General features: G+C 33.0%; 1 protein-coding gene across 2 annotated transcripts in view; it reads left to right on the forward strand.

Annotated features, from left to right (window-relative positions):
- The window catches only part of LOC106457009 (leucine-rich repeat and immunoglobulin-like domain-containing nogo receptor-interacting protein 1), a 46232-nt gene that overhangs the window by 15779 nt on the left and 13288 nt on the right, over positions 1-17165 (forward strand). For both annotated transcript variants that reach the window (XM_013916396.2, XM_022382822.1), the window contains exon 2: positions 16435-16585. The gene's annotated coding sequence lies outside the window, so the exon portion shown is untranslated. The remainder of the gene's footprint in view (positions 1-16434; positions 16586-17165) is intronic.

Consider the following 17165-nt stretch of genomic DNA (forward strand, 5'->3'; position numbering starts at 1 on the left):
TATATTTAAAACGTGATTGTGAAGGAGAAACAAATAATAGAGTAACTGTAACCCTACTTTTGGCCCACCCTGTATATATGTATAGCTGATTATTTGTTTATACCTATAAATATCTATGTGTCTCTGAGTACCAGTCATAATTTTTGAGTATACTGTACAACAATTGTTATTTCTGAAAATTCCTTAATAATTTTGTAAGTTACAATTGTAAATGTAATTCAAGATATTTAGGATATCTTGGAAACAAAGTAACAAGAAACTACACTGCTACTTCTTAATTTAAATTGTCTATACACACTGAACATTTTACATGCAAATACATCTTTGAACAAAACACATATCATAAACTAGTCTCCTGGGTTATAATTTAATATACATGTTCTTTTGTAGGATCTGAGTTAGGCTTAAAAACCTTTTCACCGAACTGATGCAAAATATAACAGAAAAAATAATATAGGATGAAGTTATATATGTTTTTTCAGAGAAACCAAATCAGATTATTACCACAGGACAGAAATGACACTTACTAAGCTAGTGCTTATGAACTACACTTCTACTGACTTCCAAAAATGCTTGCTTCACTGTAAATGTGAAATGTTGATTGTGATGTCATTCTCCATTTCACTGTAGAACAAACTGTCATTGCTTACTGATGAACAATTTGGACTTGGATTCATCTATAAAGAGCCCACGTCTCCAGCTTTGCTCATTCCACTGTTTGTGGTTCAAACCCAATTTAACCTTTTGATTTGTTACTTCTTGTCAGCAGAGGTTTTTCGTCCATTGAGACCACTTCGTGTATCTCTCACTGTTCTATAGGTATCAGACACTACTATATTTACATCAAAATCGTTGGCAAAATCTGTACTGGACTCTCACCTTTCTCATAAAAACGGATATTGATATGTTTAATATCATTTTTGGAGAGTTTTAATTTTTACCTCTGTTATTAACAGTTCTAGTTTCACGAACCCTCTTCAGACTCTTACATAAATTTTCTACTGTATCATAGATTCCTGCTACAATTTTCATGATGAGTATCATTATACATCCAAAATTTTGATTTCTACACGATTTTCATGCGGCATTTCATTCCTGGAATCACAACTAGTACTAGACATAATTTTACTACCTGTATTTTTATAGGTTTCATACTGATTTTAACACTTTCTGATTAATTGGATGACAATCAATCACAGTGTAAACTATCATCACGTGACTGTACCGTGGTGATGTTAGTTTTCATACGATAAAGGGGTGACATTCCTCTAAAGTTTTAAGCTATGTCCTCAGTAGATTGATGTTGTCACTCTGGCAGAAAATGTGTACAACAGAAACCATGCGATTGTGATAGCTTTCTTGCGCTTGTTTCAATGTCACAAGTTTCATGAAACCAGGGATACTCATCAAGAATCTCGTCCACAGTTTTGTAAATGTCGATAAATAACTTTTTAAATTGTACTTCTTTTAAATTTGGCTTATATTTTTTTTTATATCAAATCCTTTTATTTTTACTGTCATTTCTATACCTTGAATTTTTTTCTATTTATGATTTGAATTTGTTTGTTTATTTGAAATTAAGCACAAAGCTACAAAATGGGCTATCTGTGCTCTGCCCACCACGAGTATCGAAACCCGGTTTCTAGCGTTGTAAGTCCGTAGACATACCGCTATGCCACTGTAGGGGCCTTATAATTTGTAGCTTATAAAACTTCTCTATCCATAAAGCTAAGAATTACATAAACACTGACTTTGTTTATGTATCCGTGATAAAATTATCTTCAGTACCGACTTCTGCAGCCATCTTGTAAGAGAACGTCAGTTGTAGAAGTACGTTTTGACATTATATGTCCTCATAACGAGTTTTCTGCTGTACGCCTACCTCGTTAATCTAATATGTCGGTCAGTTTACTGAGTAAGTATACTCTCCGTCTTTCCATGTGCGTTATTTGGTGAGAAAAGTCTTCTAAAAAAACATATATTGCCAGACCCTGACTTGGGAAGAACAACAACTCTGACGTAGCTCCTTCTCGAATTTTCCAAGAATGCTTGGGAAAGAAACACGTTTGACCATTCCTAGCTGGTTTTCATATATTTGCTTACTTAAGTCGACAATGATGCCCTCTATGGTGAAACTATTTTTGTTTCAATTTTGTCAAATCACATGATTTGGAAAAGTATGCTCTCAGTATTCTTGGTGTTTAAAAATGTCTTTCTTTTGGATAGCTGATACACATTTTCTGAACATATTTTTCTTAGCTAGTCTGCTAAGTGTGAGAAAAGAGAACCACAGACATGGAAACAATTTCATTGCTTTTGTTTGTAAGCTTCACGTAACCAAGCAAATGTTTTTTATATTTGTGTTTTCCTTGCATCATAGTCATTTTCCATCTCATTTGTAAAACACACTTCTCTTTGCTTAGCATGGTCTTGTGGTAAGACATTCGATTCATAATTGGCGGAATCGAAACCCGCTGCCGAACACGCTACATGCTCACCCTTTCAGTCTTGGGTACGTGATAATATGATAGTCAATCTCACTATTTGTTGGTAAAGAGTAGCCAAGAGTTGGCGGTAGGTAGTGCTGACTATCTGCCTTCCATCTAGTCTATCGCTTCAAAATTAGCGATGAAAATGCAGATAATATGTTTGTATGTTTGTTTGAAGTTAAGCACAAAGCTACACAATGGGCTATCTGTGCTCTGCCCACCACGGGTATCGAAACCCGGCTTCTAGCGTTGTAAGTCCGCAGACATACCACTGTGCTACTGGGGGCAATGCAGATGGCACTCGAATAACTTTGCGACAAAAATTCAACAAAATAAACAAATTGGTCTCGTTATATAATTTTCAATTTGGTGCAATAATAGATAAAAAAGAAGGTAAAGAACCCAGCACTCGAAAGTTTGCTCATGAAAAGAGTTTGACTTCATGGTTTAAAAAACAGGTTATCTTTCAAAATTTTGCTTTGAAAATAATTTAATATCTTCTTCCCTTAAGAATTTTGGTCTTAAAGTTATTTTATTATTTACATTTTATTATTCTGTTTTTAGCTACATTTAATTTTCTCGGTTTAGAAATAAAAATAAATATATAATTCCCAGTATGAGTTTTGTTTCTGTAATTCACATTTTGTTGGCAAATTTATTTTTTATGGATTTTATGTTTAGTTTTGAAGTAGTATATTATCAAATTTGTACGATTAAAAAATCACCAAACTAGTAACTCAAATACTAAAACACAGATATGTAGCCCAATCTATCATTCGATTCATCACTTGTCACTGAGTTTTACCGGAGTTTTCAACTATCTCCAGAAAACTTGAAAAATGGTAAATTGAAACAACAAGACTAGGCTTGACGTAGTGATGGCTTATATATTATAGGTATGGTGTTTTGAGCTGTCTTTTACTCCCCACATTGAATCTATATTTATGTAGAATTTGAAGGGTATGTGGCATTGAAGCTACGAATGTACTCTTCTGAATTATACAATAAAATACAACTAAGAACACCATATCTGTGATACTTCTTTAAAAGCCTACTATTTCATATAACCTACTAAATCAAACAAAACGTTTTAAAGTTATTTTTAAGGGATTGTCCCATCGTCTCTTAGTTTTAGTTTTTAACGTTGTAAATCACCTCAACCATCCGTATCTCTCTATATATACAAACAACTCTGTCAATAAGCGGCCCCCACACGCGTATAAATCTTAACTGACTTCAACACAATGCTCTAATTACGACTTTGGCAGCTCAGCTCATACGCGTGAAAAAGACATGAAACTTCGCCGATCCTGTGAAATCTAGCAGTTCAGATCATTATGAAATTGTACACTTGCACTTGTATATGATTCTGTAAATCTTTTATGCGGGACTTTTCTAGAAAATAACCTCCACATTTTTCAGTTTCTGAGTTGTTATATGGCTTATTCATTTGCTTGCAGTATACATATTATATATATATTTCAATCCTACCTTCTTCTGCGTGAACCAAAATATTTTTTGTGAGTTTGATCATTGATCATTCATCAAAGGTTAAAATTATACATGCTGTAGAAAGCATGCTAAGGTTTTCAATCTTGATGTTCAGCTGGCTCTTTAAGTCTTGAGTCCTTTCTGAACTTGACTTTTAGAAATTTTATGAATACATATATACGCACAGACGACAAACGTAATAAGAATAACACTACCCCTCTTCTTAGAAATGGATTAATAAAACGTAAAATATCACTGAAATGTGGATTTGTTGTTAGCAAAATAGTTTTCTGAATCTTTCGATAAACAAAATTTCTTAAATACCTACGTTTTAATCTCAAGGCAACACTATTATGCCTTCCAAGCTGTGGACAGACTGAAAAAGTTTTCGATAAGACGAAATAAGGTTTTACTGTACTATTTATGAAGCTTCAAATTCAACCAATTTCAGTGACTTCAGGAATTTGTTTCTTGACATTTTGTGCAACGTATCGTTGCAGATTTTCAATATACGGTAAGGCAATCACAATATACTGTATACGAAATGAACTGTTTGAATCTCGTGTTAGACAGAAATAACTTCCTCAATCTTGTGGGACAGGATATTATAAGTCATCCATAAGAAGATAGATGATGTTTGCAAACATGTGGAGTGTACGAGACTCATGTTTATAGATGAAAACAGACTCCAAAATATATCAGTATATGGGAATAATAAAACCTTCAAACTGCCTGTACCTGAACAACAGTATGATTATGTTAATCGTTAACCTACTCTGATGCTTTGTTTACAGTTAATCGTCTTAGGATCGAAAAATCTTCACACACAGTGAACTGAAGATACAACGACCATAACAATAACATGTATCTTTTCAAAACAAGTACAGCTAAACGCAAATTATTTTAATAGTTTGAATTGTATTAATTAAAGTATTAGTGGAATAACATATCATGTATCCTGCCGTGGGCAAAAATAGCTTTTCATTAGTGAAAAACAGTGAAAGAAATATTGCAAAAAAAAAAAGAGGGTAAGAGTTATCTTTTTTTCTTATATAATTCTAAAGGTTTATTACGAACGTTGGCTAATCAATTTGAAATCCTTTTCTGATATTAATCAATATCACAACCTTTCAGTTTTAGAACGTTTACTTATTAGTACATTGTACGTGTAAAGTAATCGTATTTTGAAAATAACGTTTTCTTTCGATTTGCCAACAACAAATGAACGTAAATGACAGAATCATTATCATATTTATTAAAGAAGAGTGTACAAAACGATTAAAACTACTATGAACATTTATCTTGCTGAAAAAAATCTCGTTAAACAAAACTATTGCTAGATGAATAACAAATCTTAGGCAGAAACTCGTGTGGTAATGTACGAGATCTCCGAGAATTTTGGTTAGTGGTGTATTCCATAATTTTAGTATATCTTGCTTTATTATGACTGAGATAAGGTGTGATATACCACCTTATTTCTTTGTGATTTTAAAACAATGACCAAATTGGCAAGGAAACTGTTTACGTTTCGAAATAGATAATCAAACTTATGTAATTTATCGTATAATTAATATTCAAATCATATTGTCTAAATATTTTGCTAATTAGTGAGGAGTTATTAACATGAGAATTATTGTAGCTAAAGGATTCCAACTGAATTTTAATGCTTTAAGTATGTGTGTTAACTTATTATAGTTCTAATGCTTTGGAACTTTATATTGCATTGACAAATCAGACATTTCTTGTGTCGTTTTGGCAGTAAAAGATTATTTCATTCAGAATTACTGGTTTTAACGTATACATTATGTATTTCATATACCACCCCCTTAAAGTACTTCATGCCAAACAGAAAGTTTGATCAATATCGTGTTGCTATTTTCCTAACACTCAAGTATTCAACGAACATACTCGCATGAACAAGACGCTTTTTCCATATGAACAGTCTGTCAGAAATTGCAATACCAAAAGGCTCTAGAAAGCCTTAATAAAAACACTTCATAATTATAAAACATATCTATCTATGTTAATAAAATATAGGTAGGACTTAACGAAAGTACACAGTTATTAAAACATTTATATTAAGGAAATACATAAACAGGAGTAAATGAAAATATTTCATAGTAATCCGAATATTATGTATTAATAAAATATAGGCACGTCTTAATGAAAGAACTACTACATCTATATTAGGAAAATATATAGATAGGAGTTAACGAAAATAATACATAATCATAAGAATGTCCGTATCAATAAAATGTTGGTAGGCCTTAATTATATTTCTCCGTAGTTATTAAAACATCTATATCATTTAATATATAGATAGGGCTTAATAATAATAATTCATAATAACAAAAATGTCTGTATTAATAAAATATAGGCAGGTCCTTTGAAATTACCCGATAATGATAAAAAAGGCAATAATATCGTGTTGCAGTATTTATGATATCACATTAATTTCTTCCTTCACCCCTGAAGAAAATACTTTCACCTGTAAAAATCGCTAGAGTTTTCCAAACTCTTTTGATTCTACTTGATATTGTACAATAATGAAAACAGACTGTAGGTAGGCAAAGATAAAAGTACTCAGAATTCATCAAAAATGTCTATAAGATTCATCTGTTTTTCATCGCGTTTTTTCGAAACTATTGAAGCAACAAACTGTTTTTGGGTTCATGACTTTATTGGTTATAGAGCTCTAATAACGTATGACCCACATAAAAAAACTGGCAAACTTTAATGATAATACTCTATAATAATAAAGAATGTATATGTTAACCCTAAAATTACCGATGGGATCCATATGATCCATTTGGTTTTTCAAAGGCTTTTTCTAAAGTATTTATGCATCAAATAACGTATGAGTTCATGACTTTGTTGATTAGGGGAAAGTTAAATAAGATATAAGATTCCTTTCGATAAAACGGCCACCCCTGTATATCATCAGTTATGATATGCTACCATTTAGCACAACTGTATGTAAATATATTTCACGTGACCCCTTGCATAAAAGCACTATCGAACAGGGGCGAATGTAAATAACCAAAGCGCAATTTAAATTTTTGTTTTAGAACAACTTTGATCTAAGATAAGTTTGTTTGTTTTGAATTTCGCGCAAAGCTACACGAGGGCTATCTGCGCTAGCCGTCCCTAATTTAGCAGTGGAAGACTAGAGGGAAGGCCAACCGACCTCCCGCCAATTCTTGGGCTACTCTTTTACCAACGAATAGTGGGACTGACCGTCACCTTATAACGCCCCACGGCTGAAAGGGTGAGCATGTTTGGTGGGACGGGGATTCGAACCCGCGACCGTCAGATTACGAGTCGAGCGCCCTAACCACCTGGCCATGCCGGGCTCTAAGATAAGTCCTTTGAATCTTTACATGATTACAAGGTAGATATTTTAGAGAATTTAAATTTACTTATTTCCTATAATGATGAATTATAAACAGCCAAATACACAGTAAAAGAAACACAGTTACTAGTTTTAATTCCTTGTGGTTGCTTTACGATGAGTTGCAAAGGGTAAGACGTTCCACCCCCCACTTGCGGGACCGCTTTACTCCACATCAACAAAGTGACATATATTTTCGCCACGGCATTTATAATAAAAATAAGTTATTCTATAACCTTTCAAGTTTTGGTAACATTCATCTTAGTTAGTGAAAAACTGCATTCAAAGTTACAATGGCCGTTTAACCACATCTTCCTGTAAAGGGTCCTAATAACATATGAATCACATATAAATGTGGCAAACATTGATAACAATACCCTATGTCAGCGTTTCCAAAACTATGTTCCGCGAAACATTGGTGTTCCATCCGAGATTGATAGGTGTTCCGTGAGAAAATCATGATTTTAATTTTTTATAAAATAGTTAACACTTTTTGTACGATCATAACTTATTACGAAATATTTTCCTATGTATTAGAATTATATAATATCGAGTTCACACTGAAGAAGAATTATATAAGATGCCATATCTATTCTACATAATATCTTAGTGGAGAGGTTTGTACCTAAAATATATCATAAGCATAAAAATGTAAAAATTAATTAATACGTAATTTGATTAAATAAATAAAGGAAAAATATACAAATCTAGAGGGCACTGCGCGCGCAACATACCATCTACAGAGTCTACACCGATATTTCACATGTCTAGTGTTCCTTAAGCTTTTTCTCAGCTGAAAAGTGTTCCGTGGCCAAAAACGTTTGGGAAAGCTGCCCTACGTTAACAATGCCCAAGTTAATAATATACTGGCAAACTGGGATGGACGTAGCCTAGTGGTTGGCATGCCGGACTGGAGGTCCTACGGTTCAAGGTTCGAGCCGTAATATGCCGCTGAAGGAGCTTTGCAATTTTAGATACGGTAGAATTATAATGATGACAGGTAATTCCCCTATTTGGTTCAGAGAAGCAGATTAGGCAGTGGTTGCTACTACTGGTTTTCAAAGTAGCATATTAGGTGGTGTTTGCTACTACTGGTTTTCAAAGTAGCAGATTAGGTGGTGTTTACTACTACTGGTTTTCACGGTAGCAGATTAGGTGGTGTTTACTACTACTGGTTTTCACGGTAGCAGATTAGGTGGTGTTTACTACTACTGGTTTTCACGGTAGCAGATTAGGCGGTGTTTACTACTACTGGTTTTCAAAGTAGCATATTAGGTGGTGTTTGCTACTACTAGTTTTCACGGTAGCAGATTAGGCGGTGTTTGTTACTACAGGTTTTCACGGTAGCAGATTAGGCAGTGGTTGTTACTACTGGTTTTCACGGTAGCAGATTAGGCGGTGTTTGTTACTACAGGTTTTTGCGGTAACAGATTAGGCAGTGGTTGCTACTACTGGTTTTCAAAGTAGCAGATTAGGCGATGTTTACTACTACTGGTTTTCACGGTAGCAGATTAGGCAGTGGTTGCTATTACTGGTTTTTACGGTAGCAGATTAGGCAGTGGTTGCTACTACTGGTTTTCACGGTAGCAGATTAGGCAGTGGTTGCTATTACTGGTTTTTACGGTAGCAGATTAGGCGGTGTTTGTTACTACTGGTTTTCACTGTAGCAGATCATGCGATGTTTGCTACTACTGGTTTTCACGGTAGCAGATTAAGCGGTGTTTACTACTACTGGTTTTCACGGTAGCAGATTAGGCAGTGGTTACTACTACTGGTTTTTACGGTAGCAGATTAGGCGGTGTTTGTTACTACAGGTTTTTACGGTAGCAGATTAGGCAGTGGTTACTACTACTGGTTTTTACGGTAGCAGATTAGGCGGTGTTTGTTACTACAGGTTTTCACGGTAGCATATTAGGCAGTGGTTGCTACTACTGGTTTTCAAAGTAGCAGATTAGGCGGTGTTTGTTACTACTGGTTTATATGGAAGCAGATTAGGCAGTGTTTGTTACTACTGGTTTTCACGGTAGCAGATTAGGCAGTGGTTGCTGCTACTGGTTTTCAGAGAAGCAGATTAGGCGGTTGTTGCTGCTACTGATTTGTAGTTCTAAATCAAGTTGGCTGTTTTTGAACTCTATAGCCCACTAAACTAGTTGTTTAACATATCTTAAGGAAAACAAGAGACTATTTGGTTCTTTATGGCCGTTTTATCACACCCACTTTTGAGAAAAGTAAAAATTGAAACCCATCGTTTACTTTTCAAGAAACTATCAATACTAATTTTAAACTCCTATAATCCCAAATAATAGTGTGAGGCACTTTTGTTGCATAAGGTTCGGTTCAGAATGGAAATACAAGCACCATCTGACATACATTAATGGACATAATAACCTACCGTATTATTAACCTACTAGCAAATATTGATGAAAATATTCCAGTGTCTTCAAAAATATCCTTATAAGTAAACCTTCAACAAACAGTAATGAAAACACTTTATCTATTTTAAATATTCCATAATCGTGAATAATGTCTATTATTAAAGAAAAGATTTATTTAAAACACTCCTTAATCACCAACAATGATTACGCTAATAAGCTATAGGCAAACGCAAATCTTTGTGAACGTATTCCGTAATCATGAATTTTACCTTCGTTAATGAACTGTGAGCAAACCATATAAGTGACAATAATGTGTAGCTCTAAATGTTGAAGTATCACTTTAAAACTTAAACGAACCTTATCAAGGCTGTTTTCTATGCATTGTCCAAGAAGAGTTACTTCTACGGATGTACTTACGTAGTTTTTTTAACTCTACGTATTATTATCCACAAATAGTTTGATAACGTATGGAAGTTTTAATTAACTTGCATATCGATAGTCAACTGAGCTATTTAAAAAAAAAGGAGTAAACAATAACATCGTTAATGAAGAAGGAATACCTTTTTTTTCAAATATCGTCAAATCATAAGCTCAAATGTGGAAGCTATGCAGAGTCAAACATCACTCAATACGGTCTTCACTCTCTCTCTCTGTCGATTAATACTACCATCATCAAAGTTCATCAAACCCTTAGGGGATGGTTATTTCTAGTAAACGGCTTGAGTGCTGACAAGACATTAAAAGTAAACTTTCCTCTTCAACGTCTTTAGTTTACAGCGCATAATGTCTGTTAGGCATGGTCTTCCATATAGAAGTATTTTCTTTTGGTTGATCTGAATTATAATCCAATGCATATCAAGATTGGTTTTCCATTTCTAGGAAGACTGAGTCTGAAGATATGGAACTTGCTCAAGCAGTAGAAAGAACGACAACTAAGCTAATGTAATTTGTTGAGTTTCGTACCTGTCTGCCTGCTTTATAAAATTCGTTCGCAATCTTTCTATTTTTGATTTTAAAAGTCGACTAAAATTATTATAAATATATTTATTCATTTGTACAGCATAGTAATTAACTATTTCGGGCATACTCATTTTACAGTACTTAGGCTCCTATTCATTGCAACTTGAGTATACTAAGTTTACAGCACTTAGGAATAATATTAATTGTAACTTAGTATACTCATTTTACAGCACTCAGGCTAATATTTATTGTAACTGGAGTATAATAATTTTACAGCACTTAGATTAATGTTCATTGTAACTCTGGTACACTCATTTTATAGCACTTGGGAACAATATCCATTGTAACTCAGGTATACTCATTTTTACAGCACTTAAGCCAATATTTGTTGTAGCTAACCAATGAGACTTTGAAGAATATGATAAATAGATTGTTGTCTTCTCTAATCTAGTTTGTAATACGATAAAATGAAAATAGAATAACACGTCAAATAACTTGACATAAAATATTTGTAAAATAAAATATATGGATGCTTTTAATTTATGACAGTTTTCAGCAGTCAGGTTAGAGGGAAATTAGGTTAGATTTATTAAATTCAACTTTTATCTAATGCGGAAACGCTTGTAAATAACCATGATTCCTAGAGTGTTCAGGTCATCTGTTTTTTGTCAAGAGCTCCCACTTTCGCCCTGCTTTTGACACTAACAAGACTACTCTCAAGCAGCGGCTTTTTCTTTGCTCTTAAAAGATCGTTATCAATAAATTCTAATTAGCGGTCTTGGAAAATAGCAGGCCTCGTATTTCTGTCTCCAAATTACAGTTCGATGACATCGTTCTGATTTTCATGCTAGTGCTAATACTGCTAGCTGTACGTAATATCACAAAATTACTTTACCTGCGTGTCCCTGTAGAGAAGTTTGATAGAATTCACACTAAGAATGTTTACACCATTTGGATAGAAGCTCTAGTTTATATCCCCCTGTTTTTATATGCTACTGACCTTTTTAAACTGATTTTATCTTGAATAAAATCTATTTATGCTATGAACTATGACACAGTCATGTTTGACGAAAAGTGATATCAACCGTATTTAGTCTGTGACGAGTCACTGTGTCATGCGTTTAGTGCTTGAAAGATAACACGAAGAGATAATAACAAGAAACGAATGTGATATGCGTTTTGAAAAGAAGTAATTATTAAGGAATCAGTTTTCACGTCCGTATAACATTTACTGCCAAAAGTATCAAGTGGCTAACAGAACATTCAATACAACAGATATCATAAAACAAACCTGCGTTAACTTCTTGTTTTCAACTTATTCTAAGGTTGATGTAAGTCATGAAAACTTGTACATTATGTAATAATTGATAAACAAAAGCATTCAAAAGACAATCATCTAAACATTTTAACCAAGAAGCCATGATGATCGAAATCCAACACCATCACATACAGATAACCAAATGATATTTCTCAGATTTGTTTTTTAGTTTTCGGTAAATATCACTTAAACAAACACACAAAATAGGGCAATTATTTTACTACGTAGTAAAAACATTCCAAGAATAGTTTTATGTTTCATTTTTTTACGCTAAAGAAAATAAACCTTCGATAAAAGAGATAATATTGATTTTTTGCTACAGTATCGTTATGTTATGTTACACATAACAAGAGTGATTAGGGTGTCCTAAGGTTTGTCGATTTTTATATGGTGGTTATATAATAAGTGCATTTTTATTTTTTGACAGATGATTTTGCGAATTTCTTGTATTCTAAATGCCCCAGTGACTCAGCAATAAGTCTGCAGACTTATAATGCTAAAAACATGGTTTCGTGGGCGCAGCACAGATAACCAATATTGATAACTTTGCGCTTAACAACAACAACAAAAATCCTAACTGTTGTATGTTGGATCAAAAGTATATCGCTAGGAAGCAAGTGTTTTATAAATCTCCAATTTTTAGCCGCGGCATAACGGCTCATAGAATGACTTTGAGTTTGTTTGTTTTTGTTTTTTTCAAGTACAAACTTTTAGCTTATAGCTCCGCCATCTCCTGACCGATTTGAGATCTAATTACAGTTTTGGACTCAAGAGGTCAAACCCTTTTGATTGATATATGTATCACGTTCAAGGTCTCATAGATTAATTTACTCTAATCCTGCCTAAAGAATTTCACTTTGAGGGTAGACTGGTAGAGATCCTGATGAGTAATAAAATAAAATAGGATATTCGCGCGCCCCACGCTTGGTGTTGCTGGCGCACAAAAATATTGTTAATAAAAAGGGGGACAAAAAAAAGTATCATACATTAATTTACTCTAATTCTATCTAAACGAATTTCAAGTGTCGCGGCTATTGAGGTTTCCCTCTTGTTCGAGTTAGCTGTACTAAAGTCCCCTAGCGGTACGTCTCCCAATTTAGAACTCTAAAATTCTGATTTTGATTTCCCGCGGTAGAGAGAGCACAGATAACCCATTGAGTAGCTTCGAGCTAAAAAACCAACAACTATACTAAAATATTATAGCTAACTCGTTTCATATCTGTATTTTTTAAAGTTACGTTGAAAGTATTTTGATTTTAATTTTGTTTTAAGTTATGAGATTAATAGTGATTTTTTTATGTTGTTCTGAGCAACCGTAATATATATGATTGGCTTTCATGCTTTGATTTCTTTACTTTGTTTCATAAGTTTTTCTCACGCCTAGTAATCGATCAGAGAACACAATATATCTTTCGAAAGAGTCCAGGTGTTTTCGATCCGGTGGTTTCAGATTTCGTCACCAATACATTTTTGATTTTGTTGCCGTATATGTGAATGACGAAAAGGTTGTAAGTACATTATTATTATTGACTGTACGTATTAGAATAAAGTAATCAACCTATACATTTTATGCGTAATAGAAAATAACCGATTTTGAATATATAAAAAGTTTGATCAAAGATAAAATTATCAAAAGAAAATAAAGAAGACAAATAGAATTAAACTTTTTCCCTGACTTTACCAATTTACGAATCAAAACTATTCTTGGCTAAATCAAACATTATTTTCATCTTAATTCTCTATTATAGAGTAAATATATTGCTTTATAGTGGAGCTGGGAAAGCTTCACTTGCTGAGTAAATGCAGTAACGAGTTATTAAATAGGACAGTTATTTCACATGTGTTAATTAAATGTCTAAAATACCTTACATAAATTATGCTATTTGAAGTTGTTACGGTAATAATTCATATTTGTTATATTGCAGTAAATAATATATGTTTTCAAACAAATCTTGGAAATGGCTTGATAATTCTTTATTGAAAGTTTTTTACATAAAAAAACCTACAACTTATACAATTAGTTGATAAAGATTAACTGGTCTTGGAAAGGTAAATCTTCCTCAAAGATTTTGAAGTTATTTTGTAGCTTTACCGTTGAACAACTTGGATTATTGGTATACTGTACCGTACTGAAGACATACTACGTAAAAACATCAATTGGGAAACATCTGTTATTGACACTATACACAGAGGTAAGAAATGTTCTAAATGTGGTTGTTATCACTGAGTCATGGAGAAAACGATTGCAGATGCGATAAAGTGTTTAAAAAAAATCTCTTTTCTTTCTGTCTCACGTGACCAAACTTCGAGAACATCATGCCTTATACGCGTAATCCTGAGTATAAGCAGGTTCCCAATATATACTCTTGAACCTAACTAAGCCTCTTATCTGACAGACTTTGAAACTTGATGATGGGTATCGAATTTAACCAGCAGGGTTTTCAGTTCAGCCTTCATTGAATATATTTGAATGAAGTTTTTTGTAACTCAAAAGATTCAATCTAAGTCCAAGGTGTTATAAGCCAACAATACCAAGAACTAGGACTGGTCGGTCCTCTATAGAAACATTGACAATGTAAACCGTCCTGGAAGCGAAAGGACCAATCCCTTTCACACACTTTGATAAATGTCATATTCACTGGATTTGAATAGCGCTTTTATGTCTGTTAAAGAACTATACGAGCTAGAAAAAAAATTATAATGTAAGTCCGGCTTTGTAACTAGAAGGTGGATATTTCATATTATCATGTGAAACGAGGCACTGTGAGATTAATACCACCAATGGTGATCATGTTAAGATTCTGCAGTGTTATAATAACAATTAATATATATATAACAATGTAGTTTGGTCTAGCTACCAATCTGTTTATATATAGCAAAATGATAGTAACTTTAATATTTGTATTATCTTTGAATATAATTTAATTATTATTAATTTATACTACATCAACAAGGAACGTTATAAATAATTTTGAACACCAAGTTATATTGCTCAAGTATTTATTTCTATAGATAAAACTTTACTATTATACGAAAAATGAAAGCTTTTTGTAAAAAATGTTTTCTTCATTTTGGCACTGGGTAGACTATATCTATCATCTATAGATTTTATGGAATCTATTATCGCTTTTCTTTTCTTCAGGCTTTTTTGGTATTTTAAGCTTATATGTCGACAACAGTAGATGACAAATATTTTTAGAACCCATACTTTATTACAAAGTCCTGGTTAAAGAATTAGAAGTTTGAGTTTGGAATATATTTATCAAAACGTTAAATATATTTTAAAGAGGAAATATTAACGATTTAATTGTTTCGCGCGTTTTATACATGGATAAAACTTTTAGTGAATACACAGATACAGTTGCAGAAATAGTATTTGTTTATTTTATTTCATATTTTTCTATATAGAAGTTCGAAGTATAATATCGGTATGTATATTTGTTTAAATTGTTTTGTTTAACCATGATTATAAGTATTTTAAATCGTTTTGTTTATCCATGCTTATAAGTATCTTAAACGTTAACCTGAGAGCGATTACTCTCGTTTTTTTCACATACGAATGATGTAATGCAACTAATGTTTTCAAGGCAGATAAAGAAATTTTCTGAAGCTTCAGTAACCTACACCGTGTATTTATTACAAGCATGTTGGCAGCTGCATCAAAAAAGACCCCCCCCCCAGTGGCACAGCGGTATGTCTGCGGACGTACAACGCTAGAAACCGGGTTTCGATACCCGTGGGGGCATGGCACAAATAGCCCATAGTGTGGCTTTGTGCTTAACATCAAACAAACAAACAAGTCTCAAAAAGAACTCAGTCTTTGCCATGAACAGATGGAAACGGAGACTGGGAATTCGAAACTTAATAGAAAGCTTCTATCAAAAGTCAGGTTCTTGTGTCTAGAATTAAAATTCAATAGTATATAATATTGAATTATTTCTAACTGTAAACTTATATATTGTCGTATGAGTAAATCAGTGTTGTGCGTCGGGTTAATAATCATTGAGCTCCATCTTTTACTTGTGTTTTGTAACATTGACGTTCTATTCTTGTAGACTTTTATCATAATTAGTATTCTCGTCCGAAAATGTTGTGTGAATGTATGTACGAAAAGGGAATTTCAGTTTTTGTTGTTAAAAAATGTTTTTCACTTGTATTCTTTATATTGATGGCAACGTAACATATATATTATTTAATAGGAGATTCACTAATTCGTGGAATAATGCTTTTGTCTTGATATTTAGAAGTTCGCATGAAGGCGAAGATGTATGTGTAATTCAATAAATCTCGAACTGTAAAAAAACAACAACTAATATCATGTTGTATGGAGACAATTATTTCAAGGAGTTTTTATAAAATTACTACGATATGAACTTTCTTTACTGTATTATTTTACTTTTGATTACATAGAGGATGCAGTTTACGAAGAACAACTGCGTGGAGATTTTCCATAGTGACGACGTTTCGGGCTCCATGTTGAAGAATACTTCAGGCTTGGTGTCCGGATGAAGAAATCCATCATTATATAGTTCGAAACGTCACCAGTGTCAAATCTTTCAAGGTAGTTTACTTTTCCTAATAAATATTCACAAACAGTAATGTGAAAAATTATATTTTAAACTCTTTGGTAGCATTATATGTCGGTTCTTAAGATTTTCATCAATACATGGATGGATTTATGAGACGAATCTAATATCAAGACCAATAAAGTTGGTGCGTAGATTTCGATATTTTTACTAGTCGGCACCATTATTCCCGAGGGTATGAAGAAATAACTCTAAAAGAGAATAAATTGATTTAATGTAGTCTATACTCAAACAATTAGCAAGAAAATTGTGTACAAAAAATCGAAATATGAAAATAAGAGTAGGTAACAAGAAAGAACGTTCCCCATTAAAAGCATGTAAATATTCATATATGATAAATACAAAATCGAATCCTATGATATTCTGCTGTTTTATCATCTGGTTTTTTTTTCTTTGTAACAGATTATTCGAATGTTTTCATGTTGTTCAGACTCCGGCTGTTTGTTCGTCTAATTATTTTAATCGAGACAGGTGTCATCTAAAATTTACATTAAATGCATTTTTCTTCTTATGTGCTACAGTTTTCAGCGATTAATTTATTGGTTTTATGTAAAG

The sequence above is a fragment of the Limulus polyphemus genome, unplaced genomic scaffold (genome assembly GCF_000517525.1).
Source record: "Limulus polyphemus unplaced genomic scaffold, Limulus_polyphemus-2.1.2 Scaffold281, whole genome shotgun sequence".
Classification (NCBI taxonomy): Eukaryota; Metazoa; Arthropoda; class Merostomata; order Xiphosura; family Limulidae; genus Limulus; species Limulus polyphemus.